This window comes from Myotis brandtii, unplaced genomic scaffold (assembly GCF_000412655.1).
Source record: "Myotis brandtii unplaced genomic scaffold, ASM41265v1 scaffold95, whole genome shotgun sequence".
Classification (NCBI taxonomy): Eukaryota; Metazoa; Chordata; class Mammalia; order Chiroptera; family Vespertilionidae; genus Myotis; species Myotis brandtii.
In genome coordinates, this window is record NW_005371920.1 from 1,416,682 (window position 1) to 1,423,812 (window position 7,131).

Consider the following 7,131-nt stretch of genomic DNA (forward strand, 5'->3'; position numbering starts at 1 on the left):
GCAATTGAAGTGGGAACTCACACACTCACAATTTTAGATATACTTTGCATGTAGTGACATGCCAGGATGTTAATTGTACAGTTCTGTGTAACACACATGCCCATCAAGAAATAGGATATTACCATTAACCCAGAAAGTTCTTTAATATCCCTCTTTATGAAATATGCTCCTAAAAACATTTAAAAGTATTCATAGCAGCTTTAATAATAATAGCTAAAAATTACTATTCCAATTTCTAAAATCATGAAATTGTTTTGCTTATTGGAGAATTTCATATCAATCAGATTATATAATATGCACTCTGTAATGTCTGGCCTCTTTCACTGAGAATAATTTTTGGATTCATCCACATTAGTGTGCTTATAAAATTGTGTGGTTTTTCTTTAATTATCAATATTATTCTGGTGTGTATTTGGTAGAATTTACTTACCCATTCCCTTACTGATGGTCACTTGGAGGGTTCCAGTTTTTAGCATTATCATTAAGGCTCCTATTAATATTTTTGCAAAATGTTTTTTAGAGGCTTATGTTGTCAGTCCTCTTGGATAAATACTTAGGAATTCCGTGGCTATTCACAATATATGTTATGTTTATTTTTTAAAAAAACTGGTAAATACTTTTTAAAGAGGTCATATCATTTTACAAACTCCTACCAATAGTGTTTGAGAGTTGTAGTTGCTTGTCAACACTTAGTGATATCAGTCTTTTAATTTTAGTCATTCTAATCTGTGTGTAGTTGTACCTCAGTGTTTCTTTCTTTTAAAATAATTTTTATTTTTTAATTACAGTTGACATGCAATATTATATTAGTTTCAGGTGTTCAATCCTGTGTTTAGATATTCATATAACTTAGAAAGCGATTACCCTGATAAATCTAGTACCCATCTGCACCATACATAGTTATTATAATATTATTGACTATTCTCTATGCTGTACTTTACATGCCCATGACTATTCTGTGGCTACCCACTTGTACTTCTTAATCCCTTTACCTTTTTCATCCATCTCCCCAATCTCCCTTCCTATCTGACAACCGTCAAAATGTTTTCTTTATCTACGAGTCTGTTTCTCTTCTGCTTGTTTGTTTACTTTGATTTTTATATTCCACATAAAGGTAAATCATCTAGCATGTGTCTTTGTCTGACTTATTTCACTTAGATCTCCAGTGAAGCCACCTTGTCCTGGAGTTTTCTTTATAGAAAGTTTTAAAATTGAAAGTGCAAATTCTTTAATGATTATGAGGCTTCTCAGATTTTTCTACTATTTTGTGAGTGTTATTGATTGTATTGTGTCCCCCCAGAATTCATATGTCACAGTCTTAGCCCTCAATGTGACTGTATTTGGGGACAAGGTCTTTAAAGAGGTAATCAAGGTTAAATGAGGTCTTAATAGTGGTTCCCTAATCCAAATGCTTGTTGTCCTCAGAAGAGAGGAGGAGATACCAAGGATTCATGTTCACAGAGAAAAAGCCATGTGTGGACATAGACAGAAGGTGGCCATCTGAAAGCAGAGGACAGGCCGCAGGAGAAACCAACCCTCCTGATCTTAGACTTTCTGCTTCCATACTTTAAGAAGATAAATTTCGGTTGGTTAAGTCATCCAGTTTGTGATATTTTATTATGGCAGCCCTAGCAAACTAATATAGTCCGTTTTAGTAAATTTTTATATGAATTTATTCATTTTATCTAAGGCATGAAACATATTATAACAAGATTTTTGCAATATCCTACTGTTTTTTTATACTTTGTTCTATACATTATTTTCTCTTTACTTTCTGAGATCGATAATTAAGATTTCTCTCTTTTTTCTTATCTGTTCTAATAAGAACTTACCAATTTTCATAATCTTTATAAAAAGAAATCTTTGGCTTTTTTATATTCTCCAATTTATTTTTTAGGTCATTAAGTTCTGCTTTTTTTTTCTTCTACTAACTTTGGGTTTAATTATTGATCTTTTTTGAGTTTTCTTATGGAAGAATCACTGATCTTGTCAATTTTTTCTTTTTTAACACATTCATTTAAAACTATACATTTCCCTGTGAGAGCTGCTTTACCTGTAACCTGCAAATATTGATATGTTATGTTTTTATTTTTATTCAGTTGAAAATATTTTCTAGTTTCTCTTGTGATTTCTTCTTTGATTCATGGTAAGTTTCAGTGATTGTTTAATTTCCAAATATTTGGGGATTTTCATATCTTATTGATTTCCAACTTATAATTCTAATCATACTGTATATAATTTAAATTCTTTGAAATGTATTTAGATTTTTTTGGCCCCAAATGGCCTATCTCATATGTACTTAAAAATGTTTATTTTACTATCATTGGATATAGTGTCTTTAAATGTCAGTGATATCAGTTGGTTGAGAGTATTATCCAAGCCTGCTGATATATCTTTTTTTTTCTGTTTTATATATTCTTATGGGAGGGGTATCAAAGTTTCCAACTTTGTGGGTCTTTCTTTTTCTTTTTCTTTTTTTTTCTTTTTTTGTTGTTGTTAATCCTCACCAGAGGATATTTTTCCATTGATTTTTAGAGAGAGTGGAAGAGAGGGGGGGGAAAGACAGAGAGAGAGAAACATTGATGTGAGAGAAACACATTGACTGGTTGCCTCCCACACTTGCCCTGAGCAGGGCCAGGGATTGAGCCTGCAACTGAAGTATGTGCCCTTGCCTGGAATTGAACCTGCAACCCTTCAGTCCATGGGCCAAGGCTCTATGGGCCCACACTCTATACACTGAGCCAAACTGGCTAGGGCTCTTTCTTTATATAGTTTTCTCAAATTTTACTTTATAGGTTTGGGAGCCATTTTACTAGGCACATATGCATTTAAGATGGTTTTGTTTTACTGTCTAATTGACTCTGTTATCAATATGAAATGCCTTTCTTTGTCTCTGATAATACTCTTCATTTTGAAGTATATTTCTAATGTTAACATTATCAAACCAGTTTTCTTATGCTTAATATTTGCATGTTTTTTTACCTTCAAATATTTTGTATACTTATATGTAAAGTGTATTTTTTATCAATTATATTCTCTAGTGTCTGTATCCTGTCTGACAATATCTGCCTTTCATTTTGATTCTTTACTCCACTTACACGATTAATTATTTGTTTTTATGTTTAAGTCTGTCATCTCACTGTGTAAGTTTTCTAAGTACCATCTACTTTTTGTTCCTAATGTTCCTTTTTGGTGTGAATTGAGTTTTTTGTTTTTGGTTTTTGTTTTTGTTTTTTTTTGTATTCCTTCTTATCTCCTCTATTGACATTTTTTCATTTTTTGCTGCAAAAGCTTTATTGTTTCCATTTGGTCCAAGGCATGGGAGGGGGTTCCAAGTTTGTTAAAAGGATGCTTAGTGGTTTCAGGGACAGGTTCAAACAGAAACCAGAAACTAGGGGTTACAAGGGGCCCTCAAAGGCCTCTGGGCTCCCAAGGCTCCTACTTGTGCTTAAAGGTGAGCCTTTTGAAGAGATACTTGCCCAGACAGCCCAGCCAGGGCCAGGGCCAGCCTTCGGAGGTTAGTCAGGTGGCCCCCATCTTCTTGATGAGTTTCACCTCCTCACCCAGGAAGTGATTCTCCAAGAAGTCACAAAGATGAGCGTCTGTGCCGGTAGAACCCAGGGTGTGCAGATCCAAAAGGGCCTGGTTCAGGTTTTTCTGCCAGACCATGGCGTTCTGAGTTTTACCCCACTCGTCTTGGGAAGGTTTCTGCACCTTCTGGAAGCGGGCGTGGCCACCACTGTGCTGGTTTTTCATCCCTGCGAGCACTGAGCTTCTTGGGAGCTTCTCCTCGGCCAACTCGGAAGAAATGGCGCTTCCCTCCAGAGTCACGCGTCCTGGTGGAAACAGAAGCCCAGAGGTAAGTGTGGGAGGCCCACAGATCTAGGTTGGCCAGGCAGCTGACAGGGGCCTCTACCTTGGTGGAATAATTCTGACAAATTTTGTGATCTCATGGTTGCTCAGCAATAAGCAGTTAAGCAAAAAAAAAAAAAAAAAAAAAAAAAAAAGGCTGGTCTCAGAGGCCAGGATGGCTGAGCTAGTTCTGAAATGGTGACTCATCTCCTGGAGGGGGCGGACTGAAGTCAGGCTGAGACCCTGGTGCTAGGTCTGGCTGGCTCTGACCCAAGTCTGGCCCTCTAGCCCGGAGTGCTGCCTGCAGTAACCTCTATTGACTTTTAAGTTATATTTCCTATTGTTAATTACTTTTAGTAGTAACTTTATGGCTTACAACATGCATCTTTAAATTATTACCATCCACTTGTATAAAATATTCTACTTTTTCATAATCAATATAAGAACATTAAAATGTATGGTCCATTTAATACCCTGATGACCTATGTAATCTTTTTGTCATGTATTTTACTTTTACATATACACTAAACCACACATTACACTATTAAATTATTTTTAAAGAGGCAATAATCTTTTAAACAGGTTTACAGATTACATATACAGTACATTAAGAATGATTTTTAAATGGCTTTCTTATTTATTGATGTATTTATTCTTTATAGTGTTTTCATTCCTTCCTATATGAGCAGATTTCTATCTGGTATTATTTTCCTTCATCATTTTTAGTATTTCTTGTGATGTATTGTTTGTTGAACATGACGTCTTTTAGTTGTTTTCTCTGGAAAAGCATCCTTATTTCACTTTTAATTTTGAATGGATATAGAATTCTCGTTTGACTGTTTTCCTTTCAGCACTTGAATTACCTTTTCATTGTCTTCAGCCTCCACTACTTTTCTGATTAAAAGTCTGCTGCAATTCTTCTTGATTGTTTCCACAGATGTAATGTATTCCCTCATACCCCACCACTTGGTGGCTTTTAAGACTTAAAATCTTTGTATTTCAGTAGTTCGATGCCTAGGTATGATTTTCTTGGTATTTGTCCTGCTAGGAGTTTGCTGAGATGTATGGATGTATGAATCCACATATGTGACAGACAGAATAAAGTGCCCCAAAGATTACTAGATTCCAATCTCTGCAACCTATATATATGTAAGGTTACCCGACAAAAGATAACTAAGCTTGCAGATGGAATTAAGATAGTTAATTAGCTGATTTTACAATAGGATCAACCTGAGAGGGAGGCTGGGTTGCCAAGACAAACTGTGGCCATGAACAAAAGCAAGGTTGAAAAGCAGAAAAGAGGCCCAACTATCCCATCACAGGTGTCTAGGGTTAAAATAATCTACAAAGACCATGAGGAGTATTAAACCCAAGGAGATGCTGATGTAGCCTGATGGAGTGAGTTAAGGCAGGCTTGACCACCCATCCTCATTTGAGGGGCACAGCCTTCTCTCCTGCAAATGAACTTAGCAGGGAAGCATGAAATAGACAGAAGCCCCAACCCCTAAGAGTTTCTGCCCTCAGGGAACAGCTTCGGAAGGGCCAAGTTCGGAGGAATACTCCAACAGCAGCTTGGGAACTTCACCCACTTGAAAAGTTTGCTTGGCTTGTAGGATTAGCCATGACGCTACTGTATGTTCTATAAATGCAAAGTAATTGATTTACCAGCTTAAAGGGACAATCAGGAATATAATTTCCTATGCCGAGCAACCGTGTTATCTATGATATGTGATCCCAGCCGGGAGTATGCCTTCCACTGCTCTCGCTGCTGTGCTAATGGAGACTTGCCTACACAGTCTTTACGGTCACAAACTTGATTCATTCTTCATAATCCCCTCTTCATCTGGCTGTACATTTGACTTGGGGAGGAATGATCTATCAGCTATAGAAAGCTGAGCCATTCTTTATCATCTCTCACAATAATCTCATTTCAGAAACAGGTATGTTTCTAAATACCCCTTTTTTTCTGATTGCAATGTTGTAGAAACTAGGTGAAACTGAATGGAACATGAACATAATTTACTAAGTATTTCAGATACAGTGGTGAACAGATATTGTCATATCCCATAATACTATCTCCCATAAATAATCACCAGAAACTTTTTTCCTGTTTTATTTTACTTTGGCTTTATCAGGATCATGCTATACATCCATTTTTAATTTTAACAATGTTTCATAAAATTATCGCCATATCATTACCTAAATATTTTATGACTGCATAGAGTTTGTATTCCATCTCAGAAATCTGAGCCCCTCTATTTCACTTATTAACCAGTTTCTTGACCCTTATCTAGAACATCTATCTAAGCCTCTCAGCCCTCTACAGCTCATAGCCTGTAATTGCAAGTCCTTTTCCATTAGTATTCTCAACCTCCCCGTCCTGTTATCAGTTATCCAATAGCAAGAGGTCCGCCCAGTGGCTTCTTTATAAGACAACTCGCATTCTCTCTGAAGCAGTTGGCTTGGTTCCGACATCTGCATTTTGAATGAAGTTAGACTCACAACCATTGACACAGGATACACTTCCTGCAAATATGATAAAGGTATTTCTGGCTATAAAATACTCTTTCAATCAGATAGTTTATTTGAGCAAATAATTACACATTGCAAACCTGGTTCTTTCTCCCATGTAGTTCATGAGGATGAGGTTCCTGCATATTTAAGAACAAATTTCAGCTTTGATTACTCCAAAAGAGAAGTGGTTTCTATGGAAAGAACACAAAATGTGATACAACCTTGCCAATTCAGTTTGTGGATTTTTAATTAACTATTTGTAATGGGCCATGCGAGAGAGAGAGAGAGAGAGAGAGGACACCTGTTAATGGAGTTGAGAAATAATGATGGCACCCTTGCTTCAATCACCTGGTTATTCATTGAGGCCAATGTGTCCAAGGATTTTATGTATTTATTGGTTTATTTGTTCGTCTATGTTTATTTATTTATGTATTGTATGTGGAGACAGAATCCCAGTCTCCTGCCCACAACCTTCCTCTGGCAAATGAAAAACCCTTGATTGTCCCCAGACCATGAGCTGAATCCCTGCTCCCTTCACAGGGCGGCAGGGATGGAGAATTGTACAGCGGTGACAGCTGAAAAGTTCCAAAGGCATCTTAGGGTCAGGCTGGAAATAGCCTGGCATCTCTGAGCTAATAAAAAGCCTACAAACCAATTTGGGTAAATAATGCTAATCAATCAATTAATCAAAATTAATAAACATTTCCCAGCGCCTTCTATGTACAAAGGCCTTTCTCAGAATATTTGAGCTGGGCGGGACCTTGG

The 7,131-nt window shown here is 36.7% G+C and overlaps 1 pseudogene; it reads right to left on the reverse strand.

Moving 5' to 3' along the window:
- Positions 1-3,448: 3,448 nt before the first annotated feature.
- On the reverse strand, positions 3,449-5,475 carry LOC102246635 (annotated as a pseudogene).
- Positions 5,476-7,131: the final 1,656 nt, after the last annotated feature.